Source organism: Etheostoma cragini, chromosome 22 (genome assembly GCF_013103735.1).
Source record: "Etheostoma cragini isolate CJK2018 chromosome 22, CSU_Ecrag_1.0, whole genome shotgun sequence".
Lineage (NCBI taxonomy): Eukaryota > Metazoa > Chordata > Actinopteri > Perciformes > Percidae > Etheostoma > Etheostoma cragini.
The window spans coordinates 6,818,894-6,834,803 of NC_048428.1; the positions used below are offsets into that span (position 1 = coordinate 6,818,894).

Sequence of the window (15,910 nt, forward strand, 5' to 3'; positions counted from 1 at the left end):
AAAAAAGAAAGAAATTCTGTTATTGTGACTCTGACACTGCATGCCACTTATAAATACTGTGAGTACAGTCAGCAGTAAGGGCCTGTTCAATGTATCATGGCTTTGTGAGCTGCACTTTGCTCTGTGCTGAGTCAACAGTGTTCGGGGCCTCCGAGCCACGCGGTGGACTGGGCTCCTCCCCCCTCCTTCACTGTGCTGCCACCTCCAAACACGTCATGTTAGTATACAAAGTGATGTCAGGGATAGATAAACACTGAGGTTCTAATGCTGCATTCCTATCCTATGGAAAATCACAATTCCCACTTTGTTCAGATAGTGAAAACCGGAAACTCTGCTTTTCTTTCCCAGGTGGGGGATCAAACAATATGATACGTTATTTTATAAGAAAACTTTCCAAAAGAAGAAGCTGTTTAACGAGGATTAATTAAAAACTTAAAGGGTAATGTCCAGACATTTTGGGAAATAAAGATCAACATCATCTTTAATTCTGTGCATCAAGCATAGATCTACCTGTCTATTTTAGCACAAAGAAATGCTTGCTTGTATTTATCTTCACAAAAGTGCTTGTTTCACCGTTGTCTTAGCCTTAATGCGGAAATTCAGTTGGCAAACGGAGCAATCCCAGAAGAGGAACGTCAGGGATGGAGACTGGTGAGGAAGTAACTGTTAAAGCTAAATCCACAGATTAAATATGAGGACATTGTGATTAGGATTGAGCATTGACAACCGCTTCCAAATTGGAATTGTTGAAAAAAAAAAAAAAAAAGTTCAAAAAACTTGATAGAGGCGTTAATAACGTTGAAAACAATTGTCAAAAAAACATAAAAAGGAGACAAAAACTCAAAAAAAGAATGACAAGAAAACTTGCAAAGGCGACGAAAAAATTAAAATATATGGTTGAAAAACAAAATAAAAAAGATGACAAAATCATAGAAAAGGAACCAAAAAAAAACCATCCCATTTTGGTATCCATAGCGACCACTGTACTCCCAGGCGCTAGTTGTGTTGCAGCCATGGAGCACAGTAAGCAGCACTCTGACATGTGGCTTTATTCAATTCTATTCAATTTTATTTATATGGCGCCAAATCGCAACAGTTATCTCACTGTTGTACGTTGAACTGGACCTGCAAATCACCATTGAATAAATATTTCCTCTTATCCTCTTATCTGTGAAATAATCATGTGTACCCGTGTCTGCTCCAACCCTTAAAGTATCAAAATTGAAAAAAAACAATAAAAGCTAAATCAAAGGGAAGAATCAGAATCTGAATCCTTCCATCGGCCGTTCCATTGGTTTCCCACGGGGGAGAGCGGTGCGCCCGGCCATGCGCTGCCCCACCCCTGGCGTCCGATTAGCTTCTTGCCCCCTGTGATGACGAAACACCTGCGCCTTGCTTTGCTCGGTGCCCCACCTAGCGGTGCGCAGAGAGCAAATCACTGATCATGTGTAGACGGATTAATGGTAATGCTCCAGTGCATACAGGATCTTCCTCCCCTGCTATGCTGGAGGTGTAATCTAATGCTACTGGTCATGCCATTGTTCAGTGCCTCACACTAAGAAAATAAAGAGCTCTCACTTTTACTCAGGATTTCATTGTAAACTTCAATTCCTCTTCTGTCTCTTCCCATCATTTGTTTAGAAATTTGTCTAAACATTCCAGTCTTGCACCAAGACAGAAATCCATGTTTAGAGGAAAAGGGTGCATGTGTTGTGGTCACATTACAAACAGTGAGGTTGGAAAAAGGCCCAAGAGGACATGTTAAAGCATTCAAACAGGATGTTGATCTCATGGAAAACCAGTCAATCACAGAATAAACTTAAAAAGGAATCAGCATCAAAGTGTCGGCATATGTCTCTCACCCTTCTTAAGTCTGGTTTAAATTACCGTAGCTATTTCCTGTATTATTATTATCTTCAAATGGCTCTGAGAACCTTTTTAAAAGCATGATGTTTATTAGCGGGAACAGGAACAGAAATATATGAAACGCTGCTTGCAGCATTTTTTTCCCCTTCTTTAATATTCTGTTTTCCCTTTTTAAAGGCTGCAGCCTGCTGGGTGTTTTTTGAACTACATGCCACACACACACACAGACACACACACACACACACACACACACACAGTCGACAAAATAGAACTCTATTTAAAGCAATGTTATTTCTATTGAAAAACATTTCTGAGAACCATAAATAGATGTGCTGAATCTAAAACACTGGTATGATGGCCTCATCAGAAAACGTGTGCAAACGTTGCATTTTCAGTGTTGCATTGTTGTAAAATGTTGTGGTACTCAAATATAAAACACACAAATATATTGTAATGTAAGAAAAAGATATGATTTTTATTATCTGGGGTGACTACCATTTGGCTCACGCAGTGCAACACATCTCTTTTGCTTAGAGTTGATCAGGTTGTTGATTGTGGTCCACTCCTCTTCAACGGCTGTGCGAAGTTGCTGGATACTGGCAGGACCTGGAACACACCGTCATATACGCCAACCCAAAGCATCGCAAACATGCTCAATGGGTGACATGTCCGGTGAGTATGCTGGCCATGCAAGACCTGGAAGGTTTCAGCTGCCAGGAATTGCGTGGTGTGCATTGTATCGTGGATGATTGGCACAACAATGGTCCTCAGGATCTCCTCACTGTATCTCTGCGCATTCAAACTACCCACGTATGCCTGCCCATACTATAACCACACCACCACCATGGGCCACTCGATCCACAACGTTGATATTAGCAAACCGCTCACCCACACAATGCCATACATGTCAGCTATCTGCCCTGTACAGTGAAAACTGGGATTCCTCCGAGAAAAGAACACCTCTGCAAAGTGCCGCCATCAAAAGTGAGCATTTGTCGGTTACGACGACTGCAGTCAGGTCGAGACCCCGATGAGGACGACGAGCATGCAGATGAGCTTCCCTGAGATGGTTTCTGACCGTCCATCCATCCAACTTTGACCGCTTATCCGGTATCGGGTCGGGGGGGCAGGAGAGGACCCCAAACTTCCCTTTCCCGAGCCACATCAACCAGCTCCAACTGGGGGATCCCAAGGCGTTCCCAGGCCAGGTTGGAGATATAATCTCCCCACCTTGTCCTGGGTCCCCCCTGAGGCCTCCTCCCATACCTGACCGTGTATGCAGTAATTCTTTGGCTATGCAAACTGATTTTTGCAGGAGCAGTTCGGGTGTCTGGTCTCAGACGATCTTGGAGGTGAAGATGCTGGACGTGGAGGTCCTGGGCTGGTGTGGTTACATGTGGTTGGCATTGGTGAAGCTGGTTGGATGTTCTGCCAAGTTCTCTGAAAGGCCTGTGGAGACAGCTTATGGTAGAGAAACGAACATTCAATTTACGGGCAACAGCTCTGGTGGACAATCTTGCGGTCAGCACGCCAATTGCACGCTCCCTCAAAACCCTCAAGCAAGATCTGTGGCATTGTGCTGTGTGATAAAAGTTTATCTTTAAATGTTAGAGTGGCCTTTTACAGTGGCCAGCCTAAGGCACACCTGTGCAATAATCATGCTTTCTAATCAGGATGTTGTAATGCCACGCCTGTGAGGTGGATGGATTATCTCGGAAAGGAGAAAAATAAACCTTTTGTGTTTATAGAAAAAGTCTTAGATCTTTGTGTTCAGCTCATGAAAAACGGGGGCTTAAACAAAAGTGTTGTGTTTGTAATTTTGTTCAGTATACAATTTATAAATATTTAGTTTTGTGTGAGAATCCTTGCCACTTCCCACACAGCAGAACCAATGTAAATCAATGGTGTTGACGGCCCTGGTTTATAACATCCTTAGGTTCCATACAGTAATACAAAAACAGAACTGCAATATTTAACTGGATTGCACGAAGTTATTCTCTGTGACAGTGTGTTTCCTCAGTTAGAGTGCTCAGTACAATCTGGCTATCACCAGACCAATTCAATTCAATTCAATTTTATTTATAGTATCAAATCACAACAAGAGTTATCTCAAGACACTTAACAGATAGAGCAGGTCTAGACCACACTCCAGAATCCACAAGGACCCAACAGTTCTAGTAGTTTCCTACAGAGCAAGCAACAGTGCGACAGTGGCGAGGAAAAACTTCCTTTTAGGCAGAAACCTCGGACAGACCCAGGCTCTTGGTAGGCGGTGTCTGACGACCGGTTGGGATTAGAATAGAGAATAGACCAAGATTAATAGATCTGAGATGTAACATTGCTCTGGGGGGGCTGCTCTGTATTTTCTCTGGGGAAGAGGCGTGAGTTCAAAATTTATAATAATTTAATTTATAATCTCTATTGATCCCCTTATGGGGAAACTACAATTCACACTCTGTTGTTATTACACACAGGCCTGAAATACACACACTCTCAGGTCCTATACATGCACTAATGGAGAGATGTCAGAGTGAGTGGACTGCGACTGCTGAAAGGACGCCCTGAGCGGTTGTGGGGGGAGGGGGGGTCCAGTGACTTGCTTCAGAGCACCTTGCCAATGCCCAGGAGGTGAACTGGCCTCTCTCCAGCTACCAGTCCACACTCTGTACTATGAGCCGGCTAGTGCCAACCCTTATGACTCAATTGGATAGTCCCTCAACCAATCAGACCAACAATCCGGGTGACACAGAAGTGACTGTCACTGCCCAATGTGAGTTGAGTGCGGATTTGAGTCACGCATGCTCACATTTAAATGGTTTGCGGCATAAACATGTCATACTGAAATTTGTCAAGTGACAGGCTTTGTTGTGGTTGATTGCTTACTTATAGTCTGCAGTGAACAAACTTCGTTGTGTAGGTCCAAAGTATGGTGGTAACCTCAGTGACAAAACAGAGTCAACAGTGTGGGGGGGCTACACTAAAGTTGAAGTGATGGTTGCAGACGTTGATATTGACAATAGCTGTTGTTAAATTTAGTAAAATACTGTTAAATAAACAAGAAAATATCCATTTTCAATTGAAAACAAATTGTAATGTTTTTGTCATCATTGCGCCGATCTCCAGAGTTACAAATAAGAGTTCTATTTTGTCGACTGTGTGTGTGTGTGTGTGTGTGTGTGTGTGTGTGTGTGTGTGTGTGTGTGTGTGTGTGTGTGTGCGTATGTGTGTATGTGTGTGTTTGTGTCAGGGAAAGCTTTTCATAACAGACTTGGAACTGAACCTGCTAGTCACCTCTCTGACCGCTAGATGGCCTCACTTCATTTACCAGTTACGGCTTCCACTCAGTGAGTTGTTCTGTCTCATAAATCAACAGTATTACCATCACTGTCTGTGTGGCACAAACACAAATTTACATGTAACATCATGACATAACTAATGCTGTAAGGTAAATTATATACAGGTCTGCAGGGTCTTGCTTATTATTTTATTGAATGGAGCAGATGAGGCAGGTCCACCCATGATGCTGCTGTGGGGGGGGGCTCCACACAGACTTCTCACTCTCACTCTGCTTCAGCAGGACGTTGTGGGGGGGGGGGAGACTTAGAGGAGAAGCAAGCTGAGCGGAGACGGGAACGGGAGTGGAGGTGATGACTAATGGGAAGTAAACAAAAGGAAAAAAGAAAACAGATGAAAAAAGCAGGGACAAACCATAACACAGATATTAGTGTTCAAGGATTTCATGTATGGAATTCCCCACCAGTGAGTCAACACATGTTAACATGACAAAAATCTGTCATCTTTAAATCCAATATGCACATACCAGCAGCCAGCTCCATGATGCTACATGTGTGTGCCATATGTGTACATAGTGCTGCTCTATTGGACTATTTGAGATTTGAAGTAGTGGAGTGAAACACACTCTCGGGCTGAAAGTTGAAATAGGGCTACATGCTATGTACATGGACACTGTTGGCTTTCCATTCACCGTACCCTTCCTTGACTGAACCCAATGTTAGTGGCCATTACTGTTCTCATCTGAATCAGATGATCTGATAAGCAGTTCAACTCCAGCCTTCAGCTGGGATGAACCACAGCAGTGTCATGTGTGAGTGACCACAGAGCTGCAGTAGAAATAAATGTAATGTATTGCAGGGAACTGTAGGACTGTGAGTGGGATTCTGTTTAACCTCCTCCTTCCTCAAGTAATAGTTCCATGAGATGTTTCACATAAAAAAAGCTCACTAACACCAATAAACTAACCAAATGTTTCTATTAAATGATCATCATAATTTGCTTGACTACAACATGTCTAATATTGACTAACAATAAGATTAAACTAATATGTCAGCTGACATCCAAACAGGCTTTTGAACTTGTTTGCTTGGAAACAACAACTGTTACATAAGTTTCACAAGCTGTACTCAATAACCAGACCGTCCTCACACAGATAAACAACCACATAGGTTGATTGCGCAAGCAGCTTGCAACAACCCATGCCCTGCTGTTTTACTAACACTAACAACGTTTTTTGTTGCCTAAACTTAAAGCTTTAGTGCATACATTTTTTTTTTTTAGATGAATGAACGTCCGTTATATTGAAGGATTGCCAAATGAGTTGCTACAAAGCTAATTAAGACTCCCGGCTCCACACAACTCTCTCTGGATTTCTGAGTATGACTATGTTTGTGTAAGATTGTGGCGTCCGGTGACTTTTCCCTCGCAGCAGTTTGAGTGAAGATAATGATCTCATCTGAAGAGTCCATCATGTTTTTTTTTAATCCTCCGTGTCTTCCTTGGCTACTAGCCACTGCGTGAAGAAGGGGTGGGGTTGGGGGTACACAATCACGGAAGGCTTGTATCACGTGGCCACGCGAGAATTCCTCATGGGGGAGACAGAAACTACGCACTTTGGGTTTAACTTGTGCCGTTTTACAACATTATGTGTTTAAAAATGTCCCCCTTACGTTACATTGAATGCTCACATGATTCATATTTCTATTGCAGTGATGTGTTACGGTTGCATGTTTATAACAGACAGCGTGCAACACTAGATGGAATGGTCATGTGTGCTGTTTTGGGAGTCATTGACGATCAACCTCTTCTGTTATTAAGGTATGAGGAGGTGTTGCAATAACATGACATGAGGGCTTTTTGTGCAGTTAAAGATCTGAACCTTTCTTCAAATGTACGACCAACCGTCCAAAGTAAAGAGTGATGATTAGAGTTTCTGCCGAAAAAACATGTAAATGGTTATTTCATCCAACCATCCTTTCATTATCTATACATTATCTATAATAATTGCCTATTAAGTGTCTCTCAATAAACTAACTGTCTAACTTAATAATTGTTTCAGCTCTACTTTATGCCTAAAATTTTGGGGAATCTTGATTGTTACTGCAGAAATCAGAAAGGAAATATTGCATTTAGCTTTGTAAATTTTGTTTTAGTTAAATTTTTTTTGAATAAAATTAGCAAGCAAGCTTATAAATAAAGTTATAAGAAATAAAGTGAGATTTTGTACTCGTACCTCGTGAGTTTACATATCAGATTGAGTTTATGCATTGTCAACACAGTTTTGTCTTAAACATTTTGTTTTATTCAGTTTAGTACTGAATGTAATACTCAAAATATAATGCTTGCATGGTCTTAAACCAAACTAGACCACCACAAACGCATGCATTGACCATGAAAATCTCCAGCTAGTGGTCTGCTCCAGCACTGTGGGGATTACCTTTTTCTTAAAGTGTACTATTGGAAAAGTAAGGAACACCTTTGTACCAAGGCCTCAGGGGGTCCTAAAAGTTGAGGCTTTGGAAAGCTCTAGGTGGAAGAGTTCCTTCAGCGGAAACAGGTTAATAAAGATGGAGATGGGATTGAAGGTGTGATGGCAATTTGATGAAAAAGATATATATATATATTTTCCGTTTATAATAATTATTCCTCCCATGCAGGTGTTAAGGGATAGGTGTATAACACTGTCATTGGGGCAGCAGGGAATCAGGTGGTAGAGCCGTATCAATTGGAAGGTTGTTGGTTCAATCCTTAGCCATGCAGTCCTATGTTGAAGTGTCCTTGGGCAAGACTTTTGCTCCCAATGCAGCCCCATCGGGGTGTCAACGTGTGTGAGTGTTTATCTGATGAGCAATGGGCACCTTGTACGCTAGCCTCGGCCACAGTGTGTGAATGTGTGTGAATGGTTCCTGTCCTGTATATGTAAAAAGACTAGAAAAGCGTGATATAAACACAGTCCATTTATATTCATTACTGTGCTGTATTTCAAAGATGTTGTGTAAAAGTCTTTTCTCAACTGAGATCAACATAGAAATACAGCTTTGGTTCCCCAGCCTGAGCCAGCACGGAGGCCAGCACGGAGGTAGCTCAGGCAAAAACCATACATCTGGGTCCGCCTTTTCAGCGTCCCAGCCATCAATGTGTCTGCCAGAGGACTGTACACCTCCTCCCTCTAAATTGAATTTACAACCTGATGGGAGTTGGGTCTCCCATGGTAATAAAGTCCAGGCGTTGAGTGTTTCCACAGAGTGCACTGCTTTTCTACTAGCAGGATGGGCAGCATTCATTCATGTGTCACTACTAATACCACTATTATCAGCGGTGGAAGAAGTAATCCTTCAATCAAGTAAAAGTACTAATACCATACTGTAAAAAAAGTATGGTAGTTACAAGCAAAAGCCCAGGATTCAAAATATAACTTAAGTAAAAGTATGTAAGTATCATCAGGAAAATGTACCTACAAGGAAATAAAATCCTCAATGCAGACAAATCCTCACATTTCCAGAAACTGGAAACAATCCAAACAGTTATTTTGACCATTGAAACTAAGTGTTTAATGGTCTAATCATTTCAGCTGGATTTGGAGGCAGTTATGTTGTTGGCTAGTTTCATTTATAATAAAACAACAGATTTTATAAACTACATGTGTTTAGTGTGCAGAACTAATGTGTGAAGTAAATTGTATCTAAAGCTGTCAGATGAATGTAGTAGAGTAAAAAGTAAAATATTTCTCTCTGAAATGTAGCAGAGTAAAAGTAAAAACTCAAGTAAAGTACAAGTACCTCAACATTTGTACTTGAGTTCAGTACTTGAAGTAATTTACTTGTAGAAGTTTTAAGGCATGGATTAGGACACTGGTTCTCAAACTATGGTACAAGTACGCATTGGTGGTACGCAAACTTTCTCTACTGGTACTGGTTTTAAGTTTGTCTTTATTCAAGTAATAGTTCCATGGGATGCTTTACATCTAAAAAGAAACCCACCAACACAAATACATTATAGAATTAATTCTCCACAGCGCCTGATAGCAGCAAATGATGCTAAACAGTAAGGGGATATGACCTAAGTAATCTAAAGTTTGGCTTTCGCTGGAGCGAGACGGAGGAAGTACAGCGTGGCTGACAACAATAAGTATTGCTTTTAGGAATAAACCCCAAATTATGCTAAAAGTCTCCTTTAGCGTCTCATCATTTAACACGCTTTATCTAAACATGCTTGGTAACGACTGTAGACGTCACTTACGACCCAGTTAAGTTTAGGAAAAGATCGCAGGTGGGCTTATAAAAGGTACATTTACGTTACACGCCGTACAGGAACAGGAATATTGGGGTTAGGAAAAGAAATGAGCGACATCCATCCCAACCAGCCTAGCAAAAGTCTGAGCATTTATATTAGTAGCATTGACGCTTCCTATCACTACGTCCTCTTACAGCGCCGCAGAGCTGCTGCCCGGCCGGTGCGATCCATACAGACCCTGTATCTGTTGCTGAGAGAGACTTCCCCAGTGTACCTATTTATCAAGTACAAAGTGAGAACGGGTTGACTGTCCATTGCTGAATAGGGTAGGGATGCATAACTCTATTTTAACGTGGATCATAATAGTGGTACTTAGGGAGCCTAAATGTCTCTGAAGAGGTACGAGGAGTAAAGTCTGGTTCAGACCAAAGATTTGTTAAGTTTCAGTGGTCTGAACTGGCCCATCTCAGCTCGTCTCAAACCAGCTGATGGTGTCACTGCGACTCAGCTGGCCGAGGCTCCAGGGGCTGTTTCTACATCAAAAGAGACGTCACGTGTTTCAACAGCCAATAGAGACGTCAGCTGGTCGAGTCTCCAGAGGCTGGTTTTACAACGTGAGGGACGTCACCATTTTCAACAGAGAAGTCATCTTGTAAAGTCAGCTACAATAAAATGATCCCCAATCCATTTTAGTTCTTTCCCACACTGCTAACGGAGGCTCAACGTGCGCCTGCGAGTACGTACGGTGGAGCGAGCTAGAGAGTGACTGAAGAGAGGGAGCGCCTCGGACAAAGCCATGAGTCAGAGAAAGAAAAAAGAAAAGCAATGTCAGAGGTTGAAGGAGTAGAAAAACTATTCTACTTAAGTAAAAGTACTATTACTTTGATGAACTTTTACTTTAAACATCTACTCAAGTAAAAGTAAAAAGTAGCGCATCAAGTCAAGGTTACTTAGTTTTTAACTTTGAAACTGCAGCAAGCATCTCACTATCACTATCAACTTCATATTTAGACGCAACAAATGATATATCCAGCTACACAAAGCCTGGAAGTCGTAAGTTAGGATGGAAGAACAAAGAGTCGTTGCTATGGAGATGATACACCATTCCGTCTTGTCTCATTGGTGTGAACTGGCAGGTTTCAGAACGCTGCAAACCGACCCATTGAAAGAAGTTTTGGTAAAACTTTACCTGAAGGTAAAGTCATGTCACATAATTGTGACATGACAATGTCATAAACGTGTCATAAACATTATGAAACATGTATGACTTCTGTCATCAAGTTTACATTGTTTGGGTTGTCTTGATTATGACAAGTTGACATTAATCAAAGTGATATTACCAGAAGTCGTCTTTGTCATGACAACTTGACATAATGTCATTGTTTTGTCAAGTTGTCATGACAACTACATCTTTTGGTAATTTCATCCTGGTAATAATGTCAATTGTCACATCCCAAACAAATTGAATGTCAACTTGTCATGACCAAGACAACTTCAGGTAATGTCACTTTGATTAATGTCAAGTTGTCATAACTGACAACCCAAACAATGTCAACTTGTCATGACAAAAACGGAATGACACTTAATGAAAGAAGTCAAAAACGTTTATGACTGGTTTAGAATAGTCATGACACGTTTACGACAGTCAGTGTCATATCACGAGTATGTCGATACCTTCAAGTAATGCTTTAACTCGTCTCGTCGTGAATCTTTAGTCTGAACTGGACTTAAAAAGTTTGAGAACCAGTGGATTAGACTGCCTCTCATGAAGAAGAAACACGATCTGCTGTGTCATTCTGCAGTGGTTGACCACTGTCAGCAGAAATCTACAACCCTCCAACACACACCTCATCAGGTTGGATGGGAAACCAGGGTTATTAACCATTCCGGTTTGGCACAGCAGACCTAGCAGCTGACACGTAGCTGTCCGCTGGCCAATAAAAATTAAGCCGCGTCATTTTATCACAAGTATCTGTCACAAGAACTCGGACATGTTTCTGCCCCCCCACCCACCAAGCAGCATGTGTGGAGTGGGAGGCTACCACCCGCTTGGTTTCAGCTTTAAGACAAGCCAGGCCTCCAGGACTGGTTGTGTTTTATGCCTTCCCTTTGAGGGCCCTTTTGTGGTTGCCACGGTTACCCTTGCTTTTTTGGATTCTCTCTCTCTATAATTGAGTCTTGTGTTTTCACCCTGGATTCTGCAGGGCCTGCACAAAGCGGTAATTATTCCTGAGCAGGGGACAGGTCGGTGGGAGAGGTGTGGGGGGGGGGGGGCTTTGAATGAATGCCAGTACATTCTCATGAAGCCCATTGGCTGCGCGCTCTTTGTCTTGAACTCTCTGAAATCCCTGGGTGCCTGGCTGAGGCCACAGAACAGACAGAGGCTTGTTTGATCCACTCGTCACAGTGTGTGATGACTAAATTTAACCAGAAGGATGCAGGGTGCCACTACTCACTACACCAGTCACAAAAATAACCCGCATGGCTCTTCACACAGTCATTATTTCAGCAGACAGCAAACATACTTAACAGCAGGAAAACTATGCAAACCGTTGAAGACACTGAAGACAAACTGGCGTACTGACATACATGAAAATGTAGACAGAAAGGCAGAAAGCTTCTTTGGTCTCTGGTGTATAAAGATTCAGCCAGAAACGACACATTTATAACACAAAGCTTGCTTAAGTAAGAAGAGGTGTGGAGTTTGAAATGTGTAACAGGTTGGCTGAAAGACGGTATCAAGTTGCATTATGGAAAATGTAGTATCCAGTATTTTTGGAGCTTGAACAATAACAGAGACTAAAAGTCAGGATACATAGATTATTGAGCAATTCTTTAAATCTGACTCTCGATTTGTTTAGACCTAATCGGTCAGTGTTGGAAGAATTATTCAGATACTTTACTTAAGCAAAGGCACAAATACTACACTGTAAAGATACTCTGTCACAAGGAAAAGTCCTGAATTAAAAATGTTACGTGAAAGTAAAAGTATGTGAGTATCATCAGGAAAATGTACTTCGTCAAAGTCTCCCAAACCTTCTTCACATATCCTGCTGCTCCTGAGAACGGATAGACAGATTATCGGTCCCCAACAATACCATCCGACTGTCTGTTACTGGGGATTATGTTGAAAGGTTCTCGTTTATTAAGTACTTGCTTAAAACATTTAACCATAAATTTGTGTTGATGTTTGTAATCTTAATTTTGACAAAAATATTTAGATTTTTACTGTGAATGCATATCGGTTCCAAATATCTGTTGTGTAGGGATCAGCCTTGAAAAAACAGTATAGGTCGATCCCTAGTCCTGAGTTTTTCCACAACAAGAACCAAGAGTTACTTACACAGCTCTGTGCACTCTCACTGTGCACTCTCACTCGGAGACACGGGGGGGGGGGGGGGGGGGGGGGGGGGGGGGGGGGGGGGGGGGGGGTTATGGTGCATCTCAGTCGGCTCAGTACAGCAGTGTTCAGCAGGCTGGGTTTCCCTGGTTGGAGACAGATTAGTGATGAAGACTGGTGCACCTGCAAAGAAATGGTTATCTGACAGTGGGAACCATATGTACCATGGACATGGATTCACTTTTTAATCCAAACTTCATATTTTAACAAACAGATGGTGTTTTGAACCAGATGTGCTCTAACCAAGAGATTCCAAATCAGGGGTACGTTTACCCCAGGGGGTACTTCTGCAGGTGCCAGGGGGTAGGTGGAAAGAGTGTAAAGTAGCTCAACTAATAAAAAATAAAAATAAATTAGAAATTACGATTTAATTGGAACTGTATATCCGCATATTAACATGAACTCTGTAACAGCAGAACAATACATGTTGCAGTTATGTAAGAGTCTGTCAAAACTAGTTAGCAAGCGAGCCCAGAATAATAAAGAAGGTTAAAAGTAGTGACCAAATAATTTAAAAGATTATCTCAAACTAAAGTAGAAAGGGTTCAAATAGCTCAAAGCTGAAGTAACCAACGTAGCACACGTACCCGTAACAAAGTAATCTAATACTAATGGCTTAAAGTGAAGTTAATGGATATGGTAGAAACATTCTACTTTACTCCAAGTAGTAGTAGCCTAGATGGTTTGTAGTAGTAGTAGTAGAAGTAGTATTTCTGACCAAACCTAACTAAATATTGACAGTTCAATTTGATGAAATAATGAGCAATATCCACTTTAACATAATGAATTGTGTTAGAAATTTGGAACATCCATTGGGAACAGACCAAGGGACCGTGAGTTCATCTAGCAGGGTTCTGGTGGGGACCACTGGACTGACCGAACACTTTGCAATGCAGTGTACTGGTATTTAACATGTATGTGTGAGGCCATTTACCACCAAGGGACTTTAATATGAATAAAAAAGTTAAAAAGGTAAAATGTGTTCAATGCTGAACCACTAGGATAAGGTTAAAAAAAAGTTAAGATGTGTAATGGAATACAAGTTTAAAAGCTCTTAACGATCCAATGGGCAGCCGACGGGCCTGAGTGACATTCCGTCTTTCAGAGGCTGTAGTGGTACGTTTGAAAGCTGGAGGGAAGACATGGGCTCATGGGGAAGTGAGCCAAATATGGCTCAAAAGTTAGGCTAAAGGGAAAGGGAGGGTAAAAATGTCATGGCCATTTTCAAAGGTGTCCCTTGACCTCCCTCGCCTCGGGATAGCTGAATGAAAATGGGTTCTTTGTGTAGGAGTCCCTCTTTAACAGGCATGCTCTCTTTATGATAAGCCCATGCAGTATATATGTTATTTTTTACTTTATTATAAAATGTTGTATTTGAATATTTCTGCATACTAGGGTCCCTAAACAGTCCAAACAGACAATGAGCACAATTGTACTCACGTGTGATGATGTTAGGCCCCAGTGAGTAGCCATTCCAATCAAGTGAGACAGTTGTTTTGAAGTCTGACCTCACAGTAGCGCTCGCCATCCGGTCATCAAAAAGAGCCATTTGTCAAAATCTCCAAATGTCAAAAGGTTTCGAACGCAAAAAAGAGCATGCACTGTTCCATGATGTTTGCCAAAGTCTTGGTGTCTTAATGGGATATTTTGGAGGAATTCTTTGACCTTTTTTATCAATTCTTGAGTGGTAAAAAATAGTTTAATGTTGCAACAAATCTGTCTAACAAACTGTATCAACCCCAAAATTGCTGGAAAAAATTACGAGACGTAATGAGCACGCAGACGACCATCATATACTTCCATGATCATTTTATGAGCCCTCATTATTTCACAATTTATTTTAACTAAGTATGAATAACCCCTGGTGCCGGAATGCCAATAAACCTGTCAGTGAACGGTTGTTTAGTTATAATTTTATTTTATTTTAATATCCAAGCACAATCCTGCATCTTACTGTGAGGTAAAAACAATATCTACTCAACGTGCTCTACCAAGGCACAGTGCATTATTACTGGAAAGTATTGTACGGAATATTAAATCTATTACATACTAGTCAAAGATTATGGTCCTATCTTTAGTCTTTAGTCTCAACTTTTGTTCTTTACCTTACCTTCTAATTTAGTTATTTTTTAATATTTGCCTCTTTATTGTGTTATTTAACATGTTCTACATCTACCTCATTTGTTTTTTGTGTTTTATGTGAGTTGGCTGCTGTAACACTAGGATTTCCCTTTGGGATTGCTAAAGTACTCTTATCACTGGAGGTAATGGAATGACATCCATCAGGCTTTGGATGCCGAGACAATGCTTATTAGTAGGACGCTACGGCTGATATGTTGGTTTGACTCTACTAATGGGTTTTGTTGACCATTGGAAAAAGTACAGGACATCACAAGACATTTCCTTTAAGCCTAACTCATGATAAATACAAAATTGAGTTAGCCATCATATGATAACAATATTCCACTTTGTTTATAATTTTGTTCAGGTGATACATTTGATTCCCTTGTTGTTTCGAGGAATATCAGTACGAGTGCTGTTAACGTTGTTTTTTTGTTTAGTTTTTTAAACCAGCCTCCATGATGTTTGTTAAGAATTAACCACTAAAACGCTTCAACCTCAGAACTACACACTCCCGTCTCGGAGCTGCAATCTTCCCACTTCGTAAGGAAAACAGCATTAAATGACTTTAGATGTTCTGAAATGTTAACACTGTTAAGCTTCTTCCAACAGAGCTGGACCTGTGATATGTTGGTAACAATAGTGTCAAGACAGGCTTCCGGAATTGGAGAATTTAAGGCTTTATTCATAACATACCATTTCTTTACGACCCATATAACAGTGGACTGTTTTACAATGAGAGACATTGCAATAAATACAGTTTGGAAATACAAAGGGGGAATAATATGGAAATATAGTCATGTAATAAAACAAAGGAAATGTGTCTGTAAAATAGAGTCAGCTTGGGTTTGGTTATCTGCACTATTCGAACAGCCACCATCATTTAAAAAGAAAAAACACTATCTAGTGATTAAATGTAGTTTAAAAAATAAGGAATACCAGTATCAAAAACTGTGGCTTAATACAAACGGAACACAGAGGAGAGTCAGTAGGGCT

The 15,910-nt window shown here is 41.0% G+C and overlaps 1 long non-coding RNA gene across 1 annotated transcript; it reads right to left on the reverse strand.

Annotated features, from left to right (window-relative positions):
* Positions 1-7,212: 7,212 nt before the first annotated feature.
* LOC117937741 lies at positions 7,213-10,609 on the reverse strand. Its single transcript, XR_004655225.1, has 3 exons — positions 10,364-10,609; positions 8,185-8,196; positions 7,213-7,224 (listed from the first exon to the last, which is right to left on the reverse strand). It is a non-coding gene; the product is annotated as an uncharacterized LOC117937741 (long non-coding RNA).
* Between the last annotated feature and the right edge of the window lie 5,301 nt (positions 10,610-15,910).